Genomic DNA, 20,880 nt, shown 5'->3' with positions numbered 1-20,880 from the left:
CTCTCAGACCCAAAAAGAACTATGGGAAATGAATGATATAAGGAAAATGATATAAGGGACTGATATTATTATGGACTGATATAAGGGAAATGCATTCTGGGAAAGGTAGTTTTTCTGCTAAAGATGGCGACATTGCCCTGAAACACTTTTTGTCAGCTCTAAAATTAAAATGCAGCTTTTAAAAGAATAAGGAAAATCGTCTAAGAGGTTAAGTGTCAGTTCCAATGAAAAATTGAAAGGATACAGAACTAGGTGCTTCGCAGTTTGGGGCTCCATTGATAAAATGCTTTATTTACCCTAGTAGCTGTGCAAAGTTTTTACGGTAGTTGGATGACAAAAAGCTACCTATAAGAGCAAACAAGCCACTTTAAAATCCTTAAAACAAGCCGGGCGGTGGTGGCGCACGCCTTTAATCCCAGCACTCGGGAGGCAGAGGCAGGCGGATCTCTGTGAGTTCGAGGCCAGCCTGGGCTACCAAGTGAGTCCCAGGAAAGGCGCAAAGCTACACAGAGAAACCCTGTCTCGAAAAATCAAAAAAAAAAAAAAAATCCTTAAAACAAGGGAAAGCAGTTTATACACTGAACGTTGTCTTAGATATGAAGAAACTTATGTTGAAATTAAAAAAGTTCTTTGCCTTTTGAACAAACTGCCTGCAATGAGTAATTCCTTTGCAAATCTAATAAGGAGACAAGAAAACAGGCATTCAAAAAAGAAATGACTGCTTTATAGATGGGAAACAAACCAGAAAATCTAGCTGTCTTACAAAATAGCTGCTTTACCTGAAAGTTCCTTATAAGAAATCAATGCTGCTGGGCGGTGGTGGCGCACGCCTTTAATCCCAGCACTCGGGAGGCAGAGCCAGGCGGATTTCTGTGAGTTCGAGGCCAGCCTGGGCTACCAAGTGAGTCCCAGGAAAGGCGCAAAGCTACACAGAGAAACCCTGTCTCGAAAAACCAAAAAAAAAAAAAAAAAAAAAAAAAAAAAAAAAAAAAAAAAAGAAAGAAATCAATGCTGCTGGGTGGTGGTGGTGGTGGCGGCGGCGGCGGCGGCGGCGGCGGCGCACGCGTTTAATCCCAGCACTCAGGAGGCAGAGCCAGGCGGATCTCTGTGAGTTCGAGGCCAGCCTGGGCTATCAAGTGAGCTCCAGGAAAGGTGCAAAGCTATGCAGAGAAATGCTGTCTCAAAAAAACCAAAAAAAAAAAAAAAGAAAAAGAAAAAAAGAAAAGTAATCAATGCTAATAACACCGCTGCTAATAACATCAGGAGTAAAAGCTAATGAAGTAAAAATACTAAATCCTGAAATGCAAGTGAAATGGAAAGATGTTTGTGTTTTTTCACAAGAGGAGAATGAAGCTCGGTGGTTACTGGAGCATTTGGTAAGGAGCGTGGAACTAAGGAAGGTCAGCTCCAATGAGGTTCCTATAAAGGAACCAGAATGAAAGTGGCTCGATTAGTATTTGAGGTTTTGTCACTGGTTTAATGCAAACAGTGAGGAAATAAGAGTTCGGAGCTGTGCCGCTTTTGGCTTTACTAGCTCCTTTAGAAAAATACTTTATATCACCTAATAGCTGTGCAGTATTTGGTGAAGATCTTTACAGCAGCTAAATACGGTAATTTCACCCTCAGTGTAAAGTGAAGTTTTTCAGTAGAGCAAACCAAAAGTACTGCTGTGATAGAAACATTTGTTTGAATTGAAATTCCTAGGGGAGCTATTATGAATTTGGGTGAAGGGACAGCCTCTAGTTAAAAACCGTTTACCGCTGACAGTACATATATGCTGGTTCGAAAAGGTCGAGAGAACTCGGCAACTTTGGGGTGTGACTTTGTCCAGAGAATGTTACAGCCCCCTAGCAACAAGTATCACAACTCTATAATGACAACACTCACTAAATCACAGTGCTTTATAACAAAGCTGACTATGAACTCCAAACTTTAGAAATGATGTACGTACTTCCTGTCTAGTTAAGAGAATCTTTCTAATAGAGATGGTGATAATAATTAAGAGTAAGAAGTAGAAAGATGAAAATAAGATATGTGAGTTTGTAAAAATTCTATCTTGTTAGATCTGTGTTAAGAAATCTTTAGGTGTTTGCTAAGTTAGATATATGCTAATGGTAGCCTATATAAGTTTGTAAAATAGATCTATAGAGTTCCTTTAAGAATATAAGCTTGTAAGAAGTATCTAAGGTAGTCTTAAGACATGTAGTAATAAGCTTGTAAGATGCTAGTTGTAAATGTAAGTTTAAATAAGAAATAAGATGGAATGAATATAAGAATTAATAATAAATATATTTGCTAAAGTACTTCTATAGTTTTCTAAAGAAGTATAAATAAGTAGATGTTAATACATTGTATGTGAGTTTGTAAAAAACGTGTAAATGTTGAATATGAGTCTAAATGCTTTGCAAGGCAAAAAATGTTATATGTAAGTTTGTGTAGTGGGTAGCCATTCCAGCTTGGATCCGGAAGTTCCAACCCCCATTGAGACTCTGGCAACTGTCACGCCTACGAGGCGGGGCCAAGGGAGGCATCTGGAGACCCGAGACCTGGATGGGCGAGCGCTCTCTGTTCCTGGACCTGAGATGGTGGAGGTTGACTGAGCAGAGCTCCAGAGAACACCGCTGGACTGCGATACACCTTCCCCAGACCCCTGCAATCTACCTATTCCTTCATTTGTAAGTCACCCACTAAATAAATCTTCCTTTTAACTACGTGGAGTGGCCTTAATAATTTCACCAATATCTGGCGCCCACGTGGGTCAAATTCCAAAGGCCTGGGCGGCTCCTGCCCTCAGCCTCCTCCCCAGCTGGCGGGTACCTAAACCTGCCTGCAAAGTTCCATATAACCAGGGAATACCTACACAGTTCCATTCCTGAAAAAGGGAGCAGCTAGTCCAGTCTCAGCTCCCTAGCTTAGCCCCGAGACCAGTGAAAAACCACTGCAGGTGAGGTATCCGGCTCCCGGCTCCCGGCCATCCTGCCATCTGCCTCCAGCTGCCCACAGCCAAGGTCGCCAGCAGGCCCTGCTTTGGAGCTGTACCAGCACCGCCCGCTGGCTGAAAAGTGCTACTACACCCCCACACACACCACAGAAAGGTAAGATAGGCAAACCAGAGTTTTATTTCAAGTAAAAGTACTTGATAATTTTACATCTTAAAATTGACTAACAAATTTTGAGTAATTCTTGTAATATGGCCGACAACATTACCTCACAAGAATTTAAAAACCTTTTTGCCTGTATAATGAATGACATTCTCCTGGAAATATATGACCTTCCTCAGGCATATTTGGCCTGTACCATTTTGGCATTAATCGTAATAATTCACACAGTGTTCAAACACTGGTTTAATAATAAGAACAAAGATGAGTCATTATTGGGACTGATACAGGCTTTAAAAGATAGCAATGAAGGCTTACAGAAAAAAGAATCTCTTTCTGGAATCTGCTTTCAAGGATAGCAATGAAGGCTTACAGAAAAAGATTCTCTTTCTGGAATCTGCTTTAAGAGATAGCAATGAAGACTTACAGAAAAAGAATCTCTTTCTGGAATCTGCTTTCAAAGATAGCAATGAAGGCTTACAGAAAAAGATTCTCTTTCTGGAATCTGCTTTCAAAGATAGCAATGAAGTCTTACAGGAAAAGATTCTTTCTCTAGAATCTGCTAATCAGGATTTACAAAACAGGCTTGTACCTAAAATTGATTTTATTGATAATAAATATGAATATCTAATGGATAGAACACCAACTCTCCAGAGTGAAGTTATGGCTACTCAGACACTACATAAGGAAGAAAGATTATCATTAATTTATAAGATAAGGTCCATGGAATCATGTGCTTCTGAGGAAAATAAAAATGTCTATGATTCCATGAGAAATCTGGAGTCCCTTGCAAGAGAGGAGGTTCACTCCCTAGAACAGACCCTAGGTGCTCGTTTGCAAGCCCTAGACGAAACTCTCAGTAAACATGACAAGGGAACTAATAAGCAGAAGGTCAAGACCATAGAGGTTGTAACATCTCCAAACAGCTCTCATACAATGGCATATCCTGTTATCGTCCATGAGAAGCCAGCAGATGACACACACCCCGAGCCATATATGACATATACATTACAACCAATTTCAACAAGAGACTTTAAAAATATAAAGGAAGCAGTAGTTATGTATGGGATACATTCCACATACGTAAGACAGATGTTAAATTCATGGTCTACCTCACAAAGAATCATCCCAGATGACTGGCATCAGTTAATTTCAGCTGTTCTAGAATATAGCCAGCAGCTACAGTGGAAGAGCTGGTTGAGAGAAGAGGCAAAAAATTTAGAATAACAAGGTAAACTCAGAGGTTTTGTGATCTCCCAAGATCAAATACTTGGTGAGGGATGTTTTGCTGACAGGAATGTACAAGCCACTTATGATGAGCATACAATATCCCTATACCGTACAGCAGCTCTAAATGCTTGGGAAAAAATTCCAGAACCTGGAAAACCAACTGAGGTATACACAAAGATATTTCATGGACCACACGAACCCTTCACTGATTTTTTACAAAGGCTGAACACAGCTATAACAAAAACTGTGTCAGATAAAGAATTAAGTATTAACTAAGTCCTTGGCATTCGACAATGCTAATGCAGAATGCAGAAGAATACTTACACCACTAAAGCTCAGATCAGCTCCTTTGGAAGAATGGATTCAGTACACTAATGGTGTTGAGTCTCTTAACTACAGTAATGAGGCTTGGATAGGAGAGACAAATCCCAGAGGTAAAAGAAGGCCCCGTGTTACCAAATGTTTTAAGTGTGTTACACCAGGTCATATAAGTAAAAACTGTACGTGGGGTACTCCTAGAAGCAATACTCCTTCTAGGAATAGCCTAAACAGGAGACCCCAACCACTTCCTGGATTATGTAGAAGGTGTGGCAAAGGCCGACATTGGACCAGTGAGTGCAGATCAAAAATAGATATATGAGGCAACCTTTACTGGCGGGAAACACCTGAGGGGGCCTCTTGCAGGCTTCCAAATCAAATGTAGTATGAACATTCCCAGCCACTGTGGAAGAAATTCCTCTTTAGGACAACTGAATAAACCAAAGCCTAAGGTAAAAACCTATACTGCAATGGATGATAAAATAGCTCAGATAGATGGATCACAGTTTACAAAGAACACTATAAAACAAATATTTTGGCAGACTTCCATAAATGAACAAAGACCAAAGCTTAGAATTCAAATTAATGGCCTGCTTCTGGAGGGCCTGGTAGACACAGGTGCAGATGTGACTATAATTACACCAAAATCATGGCATCCGAATTGGCCTCTTCAAGAGGTAGATGTCCAACTGTTAGGGATTGGCACTCTATCTCAGATAAAACAGAGTTCGAGATGGGTTGAATGCATAGGGCCAGAAGGACAGAGAGGAAGACTGAAGCCATATGTAACAAATGTAGCAGTAAATCTTTGGGGCCGAGATCTGTTACAACAGTGGAATACCCAGATTAAAATTCCTACACTCTCAGAAAAGGAATACAGACCAATGCATGTTCCTAGGAATAATATCATAGCATGCTATAAAAATCAGTCACCAACCATTCAGGCTGTTCACAAACAGAGCATGACTGTTGCTGAACTCTCAGAAGTACCAACTGCCTTACCTTTAAAATGGCCAACTAATAAACCTGTCTGGGTTGGACAATGGCCCTTGACAAAAGAGAAGCTACAAGCTTTAGAACAGCTGGTTCAAGAGCAGTTAAATGCTCAACACATTGAAGAATCTACCAGCCCTTGGAATTCTCCTGTATTTGTTATTTAAAAAAAATCTGGTAATTGGAGAATGCTGACAGATCTGAGAGCTATTAATAAAGTAATTCAGCCAATGGGCTCCCTACAGACTAGGATGCCCTTGCCCTCTCTGCTACCCAAAGAATGGCCTATAATAGTTATTGACTTAAAAGACTGCTTCTTTACCATACCCTTACAAGAAAATGATAGAGAAAAATTTGCCTTCACAGTACCTAATTATAATAATTCTCAGCCAGTCAAGAGATATCAATGGAAGGTCCTCCCACAGGGAATGTTAAACAGCCCTACTTTGTGCCAATACTTTGTGCAGAAACCATTGGAGATAATTCGTATAAAGTTTCCACAATCCATAATTTATCACTATATGGATGATATCCTATTAGCTGATCCAAAGTTGGATACATTAGGAAGCATGTTTGAAGAAGTAAAAACAGTTTTGCCTCGCTGGGGACTGCAAATTGCTCCTGAAAAAATACAAAGAGGAGATTCTATTAATTATTTAGGATATAAGATAGAGCTACAAAAAATTAGACCCCAAAAGGTACAACTAAGGAGAGATTGATTGAAGACTCTTAATGATTTTCAAAAGTTATTAGGAAGCATTTCCAACTTACTGGGTATCATGGGAATACCCAAAGATGGACTACAAAATTTGGCTAATACTCTAGAAGGAGACAAAGAATTAAATAGTCCAAGAGAATTATCAGCCAAAGCTGAGAAGGATTTGGCTCTAGTAGAAAAGACAATTCGAGAAACACATGTGGATCGTGTGGATCCAGAACTTAAATGCATTCTTGTCATATTCCCCTCCAGACATTCCCCAACAGGGATTTTGATGCAGAGGGAAGATATTATATTGGAATGGATATTCCTACCATGTAAACCAAATAAGATATTAAAGACTTATATAGAAAAGATCTCTGATTTGATTCAAAAAGGTAAATTAAGACTTCGCCAGTTGACAGGAATGGACCCAGCAGAAATTGTAGTACCTTTAACTAATGAGGAAATTTCATCAGTATGGAAAGATAATGAATACTGGCAGAGAGCCTGCAGTAACTTTTTGGGAGAGATTAACAACCACTATTCCAAATGTAAGAGAATAGAATTCATAAAGAAGACTGAATGGGTCCTTCCTCACATTGTATGACAAAAGCCAATTTCTGGAGTCCTCACATTTTATACTGATGCAAATAAATCAGGGAAAGCAGGATATAAATCAGGAGACTTAAGTAAAGTGGTTCAAAGTCCATACAACTCTGTACAAAAGGCAGAACTGTATGCCATTCTTATGGTATTGATGGACTTCACAGAACCCCTCAATATAGTCACTGACTCTCAATATGCAGAGAGAGTTGTTTTACATATTGAAACTGCTGAAATTATTCCTGATAATACAGAATTAACATCATTATTCATACAATTGCAGGAAATCATCAGAAAAAGGGAACATCCTATATATATAAAACACATATTAGATCCCATACAGGTCTGCCAGGACCTCTAGCACAAGGTAACGATGAGATTGATCAGTTACTAATAGGTAATGTGCTAGAAGCCTCAGAATTTCATAAGAAATACCATGTAAATAGCAAAGGTTTGAAGAAGGATTTCTCCATCACTTGGCAACAGGCTAAGGATATTGTGAAAAAATGTCCTACTTGTTCCATCTATAACCAAACTCCATTACCTGCAGGGAGCAATCCAAAAGGTATACAAAGAAATGAAATTTGGCAGATGGATGTGTTTCATTTTGCAGAATTTGGAAGATTAAAGTATGTACATCATACCATTGACACCTATTCAGGATTTCAATGGGCAACTCCTATGAGTTCTGAAAAGGCTGATTCTGTGATCACACACCTATTAGAAGTTATGGCCATCACGGGAATACCTGTACAAATTAAGACAGACAATGCCCCAGCATATGTCTCCAATAAAATGAGACAATTCTTCGCTTATTACAATATAAAGCACGTTACAGGTATACCACACAATCCCACAGGCCAAGCAGTCATAGAAAGATCCAATCGAACCTTAAAGGATATGCTAAATAAACAGCAACAGGTAACAATGACTCCTAGAAATAGACTGCATAGTGCTTTATTAATCTTGAATTTTCTCAATGCTGATGAGAAAGGAACAACAGCTTCGGAGAGACATTGGATGACAGACAAAACTCCTGAGCTAAACCAACCAGTTTATTTCAAGGATATGCTGACCTCAGAACGGAAACCTGGATATGTTCTACATTGGGGAAGGGGTTTTGCCTTTGTTTCTGCAGGAGAAGAAAAGCTATGGATACAAACAAAATTAATAAAAATTCGATTCGAACAGGAAAAACCCCTTGATGAAGAGAAGTAAAAGATCATCCACCAATGTGACATCTCTACAAGTTGTAAGAAAAATTTAACAATCAAAGGGTGGGGTAGGGTTCTGTTTTTGTCTTTTTGCAGGATAATGGAAATACCCATCTTCCAAAACTCATAAGGCCTTGGATATCCGGATGTTTACAGCAGAAAGGAAGAATCTATTGGTACCAATCTACACATGGTAAAATCTCACTGTCTAACATCTATCTCTCTATCAATCTAGAAAAGTTGTGGTTCCAATTCAATTATAAATCAAGCTGGCTTTGGAGATGGAATTGGCTCACTCCTTCTCTAAACCCAAGCATATTGCTAAAAGAAAAGTTTGAGAGATTCTTCAGTCCTGTATCAGAAGAGCCCTCTGGTGTGGGACAGAAGGAAACCAATAAAAAGGGACCATTGCCTTCTAAATTCTAATTCTCTCCATGCTTACTCTTGATTTCTCAGAATCCTTTCTTACATGCTATGTCCTCTTTAAATCCAAACCTCCCATTTTTGATAACAAATAAGTTTTTCCAATAGCAATCTCAGAAGTCTCCAGAAGGAAGATGGGGCCCCAACAACAACAATTCTACCCAATCCAGAATGATGCCATGGTAATCGTCATCATACTACACTTCTTGCCAGAATTTCAGACAATCTTACCCATTACTCTAAAACTTGCTGCAGAACCTACAGTTAGTCTAACTGAGATTTAACTATCTGAGCTTTCTCACAGTACCCAACAGAGATAACATCACCCCCTAAACGGCAGGAAGCAATTCTAAGAAAACGATGCCCCTTCTCCCTTAGGTTTCATAATTCTCAGGGTTATGGATGATGGTTATAGGGTTGGGGGTGGAAGAAAATATTAGACTCAGTATTGTAAAAAAAGGGGGGGGAGAAGAAATGGAACAGATAGGTATAAGATATGATGGTAAATCATTGTATATACTAGTAAACAAATTGAGTAAAATAGCAACCTTAGATAATTTGCACTGTAATTTGTACTGTTATGGATTCTTATATGTTGATACAAATGTAAACTATTTTTATATTCCTGTTTAAGATAATTTGTATATTGATACAAATACAGAACTATATTTGTTATAATGTACATATATTTCTACTCTTATTTGAAATATTTTTATATTGATACAAATATAAATTTATATCTGTCATACTTTATGTATGTTCTACTTCTGTTTAGGATATTCGGTATATTGATATATATTTAAGATTATTGTCATATTGCATATCGCACTATATATTCCTACCTGTTATAAATATCTTGTGTATTGTCACAATTTTGAAGTCATCATTCTTCACCATACATTTGCTTATAGACTGTTTACCTTGTTTACATGAAGCCTTAGTCCTTAGGTTATTTCAGTAGATAAGATTTATAGATTTATAGTCGCCTATGCCTGTCATCTCTATAGTTACGTTAGTTAGGTTATCCAGATTTACAGATACATAGGTCAGATGGACAGATAATCTTCAAACACTTCATAGACCTAGAGAATATGGCATTTAAATAACTTAAAATTCTGTTGACATGAGACACAATTGCTCCTGGCTGCACCAATTTGATCCCGAGAGAATGTTGGGCTTCTAAGACATTTCCATTTGAAAGTTTGTCTTCTTGGCACAAAATGGCCTACTGGGCAAAGAACTGCCCTAGCCTTGACGGCTGACAGTACAAATGCAATGCTGTCCTTCCTGGACAAGTGGGACACAAGGAAAGCGACCACTGTACTCTGCCAAGACAGGGTAAGATGGTCTTTCAGAAATGCTGCTTCTGAAAATGGTCTGTCAGATACTCTAGGCCTGTAGACAATTTGAATGCACCAACAATGCTGAGAAACATTAGGTGACTGTCCAGGCTGCCAGCTGTCTTGGTCTACTCTTGCAAGATTCCTGAAAGTTGCTTGCATCCATCTTCCATTTCTCAGGTGCCATTATGTTCCTTCTCAGGTCTTTGATGGGATTGAAGACTAGCAGTTATAGTTACAACTTAGTATATATAATATCTTAGATAGAACATATTAAGTATTAGATTCAGGTTCTTTAGGATAGGACACCTTTTGGAATGATCTTTATAACATGCCACTTACCTATGCTCTATACTTCTCTGGATTTTAGTATGTGTTTCTTGCTTGATATTGTTTGCATTGGTTGTAGTTCCATCTTATCTAGGTCATTATCCCTCATTATTCTTGGACAATATTTGATAACCATTCCTTTGTATATAGTCTTGTACTAGTTTAGAACCTTCTTATTTAGACAAAAAGGGGAGATGTAGTGGGTAGCCATTCCAGCTTGGATCTGGAAGTTCCAACCCCCATTGAGACTCTGGCAACTGTCACACCTACGAGGCAGGGCCAAGGGAGGCGTCTGGAGACCCGAGACCTGGATGGGTGAGCGCTCTCTGTTCCTGGACCTGAGACGGTGGAGGTTGACTGAGCAGAGCTCCAGAGAACACTGCTGGATTGCGATACACCTTCCCCAGATCCCCGCAATCTACCAATCCCTTCATTTGTAAGTCACCCACTAAATAAATCTTCCTTTTAACTACGTGGAGTTGCCTTAATAATTTCACCAATAAGTTTGTAAAGTGTAAATGTTAAGTGTGAATCTATTCTTAATGTATATGGTGAAAGAACCCGAGACACAGAAGGTTAGTGTCCCAGTAGATGGCAAAGTAGGCAGTCTGAATGGTTTCAAAAGCTCCAGAAGCCACTAAGAAGCTAAGAATGGCGGACACCAGAACCAGCACAAAAAGTCATTTCCAGCTGAGATCCGTGGAAAATCGACGCAACACAGAAAAACCTGAGCTAACATCAAAAACGGTGCAGTTTAGAATACTACTGTACCTAAAAAGATCTCTGGCTTGAGAATAAAAGTTCAGAAATGCTTGTTTGAACAAAAATTAACTGCAAAAAGTTTTGTTTGAAAAATGTCTCTTCATATTTGGAAGTGAAAGCCTGATAATAGAATTTTTCTTGTTTGAACTTTTTGAACTTAAAATGAGATAAAATTACAAAAAGATTTTGATTATGGATTTCTCATATTTGGAAGGCTAGTACCAGAATTTATCATTTGAATTTTAAGGCTTAAATGAAATAAACAATAGAGATTTCATTGCAATGGGACAGTTTTGAGTAATGACCTAGGAACAGTTTTCTGGAATTGGGTTAAAAATGGAACTGTTTAAATGAAGAAATGTATTTCTACTTAGAATCAAGATGCAATTTTGTGTATGCATATATGCTTCATTAACTGGTGATTTATGAATTGTTTTGTGGAACTGTTTATGTAAAAATGCAATTATTTATGGAACTGATTTTGTGTTACAAATGGAACTGTTTAAACAGAAAAGTTTGGGTTTTCTAACTAGGCTTGAGATTTTGCTTAAAATTATAAAGAAAAGGGAGAGTTAATATTCCTTAGTCTATTTAATTTAAATTGTTGTTTGAGTGGATTAATGTCATGTTTTATTAGTAAGAAATGCAAATGGGGTATACTAAGAGACTACTTTTAAAGTATGTAAAGAGTTTTATTAAGAAACTGCTTTTGGATGTTTTGCTAAAAGTTTTCAAAGTATTAATGGTTAAATTGAAAATATTGCTTTTCAATATGGGTTTGTAGGAATTGTATAAGTTTGGGTTCCTCTAACTAGGTTTGAGATTTTGTTTAAAAAATTATAAAGAAAAGGAGGAGTTATGAGATTGAATTATGCTTGCAGAAACATTGATATTAATGCACCCTGGTTTTGTGGAGTTAAAGAAATATTTAAATTCAATGTGAATACATCGAAGTTTTTCCTATGTTCTGTTAACAAGAAAATTCAAATGACTGAGTTAAAGTTGTAAGATGAAGAAAATTGTTAACTGTATATAGCACCATATATGCTAATTCAAATGGTTCTGTTAAGAGTTTGCTTTGAGTTGTAAGATTGAGAGAATTGTGACTATGTATAGCAATATTTATGTTAACCTGTTAATGGTAATGATGAAGCTAAGGGATTCTTTAAGTTTGTAGTCACCTTAAGGTTTAGGAAGGGCTTGAGGCAGCTAAGACTGCTGTGGTCACCTTGAACCTAATTCAAAAGAGAAATACCATCTTTATCATCCTCTACTCCCATACTGGGAGGTGTAACAGCTATGGAGATTGCTGTAAGCCATTAATAGTTATTTTTTTATATATTAAGAAGGGGGGACCTGTGGGAGCCTGTTCTCGGATTCCTTGTGGCTTTACCCAGCAGGTCCGAATAGAGGATGATCAGGATCATGGGCCTGAGTGCAGGTGTCTGAGATGGTCTGCACTTGGCTGTGCTGGGGGAGGAGGTCTTTTGCTCCACCCCTTGGTGTCTCTCTAAAAACCCTGGGCCAGAGACAGTCAGGGTCCTTTGGAATAGGTTCCAGGCCCTCTTGAGGCTATCCTTTATTTTCTATCTGTTTATCTCTGCAAGATTCTCCGCTATAAATCCTTCTATCTAATATTTCCTGTTGATTGCACTCAAGAAAACTCTGGGGAACTGTGGGGATGGTGGGTAAACGCCCCACAGACCACAAGTTCAAAGCCATCCTGGGCCACATAGCAAGACCCTGTTTCAAAACAAAATAAACATGAGCAAAGGAAAAAGGCAACCAAAGAATCGGGGAAAACATTTGCATATCTTATATCTGAAAGTGGTTGAGCCCAGGACAGAAGACACCTGTAAGTTCAACAACAAAATAAACAGCCTGTTTAAACATGGGCAGAAGCCTTTCTGTGATCTGAAAGCTTGTGTCCTCCATCCCCCAAATTCATGTTGACATTTACTCACCAATGGGAGGGATGGCTATTGCCAGGAGGTGCAAAGTGGGTTATTTCCTAGGTAGACAGTTTCAGTTTTGCGGGAGGCGTTTGTAGATGAACGGCAGTGTTGGTCATATCCCATGTGAATGACTCACTACATAATTAGTATGACTGGCATAGGACTGCGGATGTAGCTCAATTGGTACAGTACCTTCTCAGCAATACATGAAGCCTTGAGTTTGGTCCCCAGCGCCACTTAAAATAGGGGTGGTAGCACATGCCAATAATCCCATCACTCCAGAGACAGAGACAGATCCTTTTGGATCAGAAGTTCAAAACCATCCTTGACTATATAGTGAGTTTGAGGCCAACCTGGGCAACTTGTGATCTGTCTACAAATATTTAATATAAATGGTAAATTTTATTTGTATGTTTTACAACAGAAAATGGAATGTAAGTAGATGAAGCTTCTTCCAGAAATCTTGGATTGTTAAATGAAAATCATAGGGCCAAGAGTAGGCTACCTGGCACAGCCATATCTGATAGGAAAGGCAGAAGTCATAAAGCCAGCACAGCTGCTTGACAAGGATCCAGCAAAGCTGAGCCCCATGATGGCTGCCATGCTACCTTTGGTTTTCATCTCCACCTGTTACATACTTGGGCACTTTTAATATTTGTATAATTGAGGATATTGGGTTGATGGGAAAATTCCTTATGAATCATTTATGCCTTCTCCCAGGAATGCTGCTTCTAAGTTTACCCAGGAAAGTCCTGAACATACTACCACCCACCCCCACTTTTAGGGAGATATCCTTATCTAATTGAAGGTCTTCCTTACACCTTGGAGGTTGTGACACATAAAGAAGCCAGAGGTCTCTTCATGAGGCTATGAGACATTCTTGAAACATCTGTCCCTGTACTTACACTGGAACAAGATATTCAAAACAAAGTAAATTCAAAAAGGTCAACGAGATCTGGTGGACTAGAGGAGTTGGCCATAGTTCAGAATACAAGGCTCTTCCCACTGTACACTCAGACAATTACGTGGCATACAACTCTACCCTACACAGAGACATACTGATGAGCAAAGTATGGAGTGGAAAGATGATAAAAGTATGAGGTGTCAGGACCTCCTTCTCTTAGAAAAGTTAGCTCATGTAGAGCCACTATAATGTCATATGACCAAGGAACAACAGAATGCCAGGATTAGACATATAGACAAATTCTATAAAGATATAAATGTGAACACTGATTGTATTATGCCAGAATTTGAATAATAACTGCAGCAGCTTTAGCCTGAGGATTTTTTCTGGGCACTCTGACCACTAAGAATTAATAATTCATTGCTTGAGACATGGCAAAATACCCAGGGTGATTGAAGATTTTTTTTTTTTTTTAATCACAGGCAATTTATTTTGTTCTATTCATTCACAGTTAATACAGAAAATACTTGGAAACATTTCCATATAATGTTTGACACAGAAATCATCAAATAGAAGTATACAATGTTGACAGGAGGCAGTATATTTATAATTTATAACCCCAAATGTATTTATAAATTAGAAATGGAAAGATCTACAAATGAAATTATGAAGGTTCACCAAAGTCATTTAATCTGTCAGTTTCTCATTCATTTTTATGTCTTAATAATATTCTATTGTATGAATAAGCCACATTTTATTTCTCTCCAGTATTTGATAGCTATTTGAGTTGTTTTAACACACTGCTGTAAACCTTCATGTACATGTTTCATAGGTGCACATTTTCAGTAGTTTGAGGATATATTCCTAAGGGTAGAATTGTTGAGTAACAGAGTAACAATGTTTTGCATTTTGACCAACCACCAAACTGTTTTGCCAAAGTGGCACACCATTTTACAATCTCACCAAATCCTTGTTTTTAAGGCTCTGATTTTTGTACAAAAGCATTCAATCATTCTGTCAGACCAAACCAGGAAAAGTTAGCTATAGTTCAGAGCTGTTCTATTCCATTTACTATGCAAAGCCATTCTTGGCGTTTGCAACTCTCAGTCCTTTTGAGCATTCTTGCAGTGTTCACCTTTTCCTCCACCACTTTTTTTTTTCTTCTTTTTTTCTGGTTTATTTCTATCTATTACAAATGTATCAAAGATCCTCCATCAACGCTGCTGTTAGCAGCAGAACCTTGAGAAATATACCTTTGGTTTGCCTCAGAAAAGGAACACATATTGCACTGTAAAGTTTATAAAATTGGCGCAAAACATTGTGATAATGTTACAATACCAGTTTTAAGAGTTCAGTGACTAATGGGGAGCCAATGGGATACATGCAGAACTGTGAAAGCAATCTCACTTAGCCAGCTATACACGTAGACTGTAAATCTACATTCAGATCATTTCTGAACTAAGACTATCATCTCAGTTTATCTGTTGAGGTCAACCAGGAAACCCTAGAATATACCTTGATTTTTGCAAAAAACAAAATAGGGGGAGGGGTTTCTCAGCATTTCAGTCCACGAGTAACAGTATCCTAATAGGCAAAGTGTTCTCTCACTGTCAACATAGAATGAACTGCTGCTGGAGGTCAACTTGGGCTTTAATTTGCATTAGCACTTACATGCATAGTAGTCCAAGTTGTTGACCTCATGACTTTAAAAAGTAACTCTAAAAAAGTAAAATGGCCCTTCTTGGAAGACTAAAGAAAGACATCCAGCCACAGTTGTAAAAAGTCCCATCAAAACAATATACCCTTTTATGAATTACGCCTAATTAAAAAAAAAAAAAAAAAAGTAGCCCCAAATAAGAAGCAGCTCTGAAAAAGAAAATATAACTTAAGATATTTGAAAAAAACAAGGTGAATACAGGTTCAAAAATAATTAAGATACATTTTCTTAAGGCTACCTAGAATTAGGCTTTAAAGAATTCTACCATTTCAAGTTTACCACTAGTTACTAGATACCTATTTACAAACAAGATGTTCACCTTTTTTGTTTCTTTATCAAGAAAAAATCTACCTTCAGACTATGAGGGTGGTGATGGGGAGGAACTAGAAAACAAGATTCAAACAATCCCATGCAAATACCAAATTTTTCAAATGGAAGAACTCCAAACTGCACTAGAAGTTCCAATCACTAAGACACTTTCCATTGAAATGATTTAAGTACAACTACATGGCACCAAGGTTTAGGCCTAATATAGGCCTGACAACCAAGTCCTTGTTTTCTGGAAGAAAGGCCTCAAAAGTCCCACTCAATTCCACATAACAATACTTCAAAGATCAGTTAGGTTTTCCTTTCCTTAATATTTTTGTTTTTGACTTCTAATCTTAAAGACTAGATTAAAACTTAGCTCATTTCCCAGAAGGCATTGCTTCCCTTTGCTCTATGAAAGAGTCCACCAAGACCTCTTCCTCAAAACCATCTAGCCCCCAGCCTCCAGCCTGTGCTTGTGATGCATCTTTCTCAACATCCTGAAAAGGTAATGTAGGTAAAATATGCTCATAAACATTAAAACTAGTTGTTAGAAAGACGTAACTAGCTTTAAGTTTTAGAACATAAATACTTGCAGTTTAATCTGCACTGACAATGATTGTCGAAGCCTAGAATTCAACATTTACAAATTCTCATTCACACACACAAAACACACTATTATCACGCAACTTGTATCTTGAGAGAATCTTCTGCTTTTTAAATCTTTGGCCTCCCAGTCAATCCCAAGTTCAACCAACTTTTCCAAGTTCTGGTAGTTACCTGGACCACTGAGCATTGCCAGTGATTGAAGATTTTGTTTTGGTCTAGTGTCCTTGAAGCAACCAAAGCTACCAGCCTGAGCACAGGCTGTCATATGCCTGTAGATTCTCAAAAATTGGGTTATGGGGTTAATAAGTAAGAATGATAACTCTATTTACTAATGATGTCAAAACTTGAGGGGAAATGATTGGAAATGATAACTCTGTTATGTCATAGTTTATTAATGATGACTAAAAGATGAGCAAAAGGAAGTGAAACACATGTCCAAAACCAAAAATGATATGACTGTTTTGGAACATCATGAATGTATCCCTGCTAACTAAATTCTGTATAAATAAAGAAACATTCTGGCTGCTAGTCAGTCAGGCTGCAACATTCTCCTGACCACCACGGCCTGGCTCACTTCATTCCCCCGCTGACTCCTTACACCCTCTGCAGGACCCATCCACTGCTGACCATGGCTGCCGCCATGAGTTGTTGGTCAAGAAGGGCCCTGAGCCCCTCTGAAATAATACTGCTGTTCCGAAGATCACTGAGGTTGAGTACCCATCAGAACCACATGTTAAGACCATGGAAGACACCATGTGCTTTGGCCACAGGACACAGAGAAGTCAAACTGGAACTGAATTGGAAGCTCTTCCCTGCTGGCTAGCCCTGGTAGTGCCAAAAGTTCCTATGTAAGATGTTGGGTGAGAATTGTCATCAACAGTTAACAGTCAGATTCAGCTGTAGACACTGTGTGCAACAATACTAGCTGCCAGGCCAGATGACCCCACTACTGCAGTAGTCGGGTCTTAGGGGTACACAACTGCTTTCTGGTTACATTTAATATCTTAGGGTTTCTGCTGTTGTGATGAAACACCATGACCAAAAGTAAGTTGGGGAGGAAAGGTTTATTTGGCTTATACCTCCACATTGCTGTTCATCAATGAAGGAAGTCAGGACAGGAACTCAAACAGGACAGGATCCTGGAGGCAGGAGCTGATGCAGAGACCATGGAGGGATGCTGCCTACTGGCTTGCTCTCCATAACTTGCTCAGCCTGCTTCTATAGAACCCAGGACCACCAGCCCAGGGATGACCCCACCCTCAATGGTTGGCCCACCCCCATCAATCACTAATTAAGAAAATGCCCTGCAGCTGGATCCAATGGAGACATTTTCTCAGTTGGGGTTCCTTCCTTCAGATAACTCTAGCTTGTGTCGAGTTGACATAAGAGCAGCCAGCACAGAATTCAATCTGATACTGTAAACAAGTCAGATGTTCATGGCTAGAGATGTCATATGTCTGGTGGGGAGGCTATTCCCGATATTTTGCTAACTGGACCAATTTGCCTGTCAAGTTGTCTTCTAAATAGCTGTGTTTATGCCTATAAAATAGTAGACAGAGAAGCTTCTTTTCGCCATGGTCAGAAGTGACTACAGAGACTCATAGCTAGTCAGAACAAAGAGAATAAATGTCTGTGGAATGTCCAGCCACAGGTGGGACACTATGTCACCCCTCTAAGACTCAGAGAACGAATAGAGAGGATGTAAGAACCAGAGGAAAACAGGTGGTAGCATGGGATGTAATTTCCAGGCACTGACATGGATGTTGAACTCAAACTCACAGCATCTGTCATTACCTGCACTCGACTGGGCTGGTCAAGATGCTGTCACAGGACAGGCTTGTGGGGTCCTGTCCCTTTAGAGGATTTCTACAAAGGTCATGATTGGGAGATATTTTTTCCAGTGGTGTGGCAACCAGTAAGGTGCCCATGTCCCTGTAAACAAACCCTCACCATGATTCTGTAAATAACACCACACACACACATTCACACACAACATGAAATTTAAACCAGGTGAGATGGAAAGAGGGTGGGGTTAATGGGAGTGGGGCGGGGGTAAGAAAGAGTAATGAGGGGTGAATATGATAGAAATCCATGCATGGGACATTATGTATAATTCATGTACGCCAGGAAGACAGTTTTACACATTGAACATTGGAGGAGCTCAGCAGTCAAGAATACTGACTGCTCTTCCAGGGAACCCTGGTTCAATTCCCAACACCCACATGGTCGCTCACAGTCATCTGTAACTCTAGTTCCAGGGGATTCGATGCCCTCTTTTGGCCTCCACTGGTACCAGACATGCATGTGGTACACAGACATACAAGCAGGCAAAACACCCATAAAATAAAAATAAAGGAAAACATTTCTAATAAAAATATGGAAAAATTATACCTGAAGCATGAAATAACGGGCATGAGTTTCAAAACCACTGTCCCTTCTACCTCCCCACCACACACACACACACACACACACACACACACACACACACACACACACACACACGAGCCTAAAAGAGCTTTAAAAACTTTTTCATATTGCATTTGCTTTAGCAACACGAATAGTAACTGCAACAGTGGTGAAGATGAGCATGGCCTTTGTGCCAGAAGAGCACAAAACTTTATGTAGTTCTCTTTATTTTCATTACACATATTTTACCACGATCAAAAATATAGTAAGATACATACTGTACATCTGATATAATGAAACTCTAAAATACACAAAGCTATTTGTAGATGCAGCAAGTCCATCTATGGTTGAGGATGGGGGCAGGGAATTAATGCAAAAGAAAAGGAAATGGAAATCCCATTTCGGGGTGAGGAAAATACTCTGTAACTTACATATAAGTTGCCAAGACACTTGGAACTGTGTGCTTAAAATGGATGCTTTTGATTTGTGTAAATTACACTTCGGTGGTTGGTTTGTTTGTTTTGTCTTGTTTTTCAATATGGAAGTAATTCTAGAGAGCGGGGAAGGATCACAGTGGTTCTTTGGCTTTGTTTTCATGTGAGGACATGAGGTACAGAGCGGCCAACGGCAATAGTAGATGGCTGCTAGGGCTGACAGACTCGCGTGTCAAACCTCAACAAGTTCAGTGTCTCTCCATTCTTGGACAACGGGCTTAAAAATCACCTTCCTCCGCGCACCTGGTTCAGACGCGGTTTGCAGACCCTGGTGGAGCTTCACTGGTTGGCAGCACGTCCGGCTTTGGAGATGATGCACAGGGCTTGTTTCATCATACTCAGACCCTTTGATGCGCGCATCCTCCAGTGCACTGGCTTGTGCTCCAGGTCACGTGAGGGGCTCCTCTCCATCCTTTGCTGTGTGTGATAAACAGGCTGTGATTCCGGTACCTATCATTTAACTTTCCCTTTAGCAGTGCCTTGGATCCGATACTTGTGTTCATTTGTTTATTAGTATCACAGGATATCAAAGGAGAGCAGGATCTGTTCCTGAGGCCCAGCTAAGAAGTGCTCCTGGGCTCCCACACAATGAAGCAAGGACCACTGAGGCTTCCTGCAGACCATAGAGAGTACTGGGTGAAGAGTTAGAGGAAGATTTCCCAGGAGAGATGGAGGGAGGGGCTCACAGTGCAAGGAGACTTTGCAGAGAAGAGAAATGCACGTGCCCGGGAAGAACGGGTCTTCTCTTCCTCCCGCCTGCTGCCCCTCCCCCATGTTTTCTTTTTCCTTTTTGTTTTTTGATGGTTGTGCTCTGGGGGGAGCCCAGGCCCTCACACATCCTAGGCAAGCTATCATGGAGCTACACTCCACTCCAGGCAGTTTTCTGTCTTTAGAAAAAGTCATGTTTTACAAGTTTGCATTTGGGCTATTTTTTTTTTATTCCCAGAATAATAAATTATGGCAAAGCCATGTCCAAATGAGTTTGAATCTGAACACAAAGATGGCTAGTATATGTAGCTGTGTACATTGTTCTAATGTTTTAGGTAACATTACCAGAGTGAAGGACATCATTTTGTTGCTACTTAAGTGGTAGGTTGCTCATGAACTTCCTGGTCTCTTGTTTTTGATGGAAGCTAATTCACAATCAGAGTGGGGAAGAATCTTGTTGTGGGATATTTGTACACTGTGTGAAAATATAGTGCTGTGATTGTTGTAATAAAAAGCTGAACAGCCAATAGCTAGGCAGGAAGTGTAGGTGGACTTCTAGACAGAGAGAGAGGAAGTAGATGACTGAGTCACGCAACAGAATGTAGACTACAATAAATGGGTTAATTTGAGTTATAAGAGCTTGTGGGACAAGCCTATAGGCCAAGCTTTCATAATTAATAATAACTCTCTGTGTCATTATTTGGGAGCTGGCTGGCAGGACAGAGAAAGACTCATTACAGGGTCCCTTGTCCTTTATTTTGTTTCCTTTC

General features: G+C 39.3%; 1 long non-coding RNA gene across 4 annotated transcripts in view; it reads right to left on the bottom strand.

Moving 5' to 3' along the window:
- LOC121832667 (uncharacterized) overlaps positions 1–20,880 on the bottom strand; it is a 72,268-nt gene that overhangs the window by 16,334 nt on the left and 35,054 nt on the right. Inside the window, exon 5 of one of the 4 annotated variants that reach the window (XR_006076300.2) lies at positions 1,323–19,819. The exons of the other annotated variants lie outside the window; for them this stretch is intronic. This is a non-coding gene — a long non-coding RNA (uncharacterized LOC121832667). Of the gene's footprint in view, positions 1–1,322; positions 19,820–20,880 lie in introns of those variants that run through there. 4 annotated transcript variants of the gene reach the window in all.

Source organism: Peromyscus maniculatus, chromosome 10 (assembly GCF_049852395.1).
Source record: "Peromyscus maniculatus bairdii isolate BWxNUB_F1_BW_parent chromosome 10, HU_Pman_BW_mat_3.1, whole genome shotgun sequence".
Lineage (NCBI taxonomy): Eukaryota > Metazoa > Chordata > Mammalia > Rodentia > Cricetidae > Peromyscus > Peromyscus maniculatus.
Note: the sequence above shows the minus strand (reverse complement) of the source record. Positions and strands in the feature narration are given on the sequence as shown.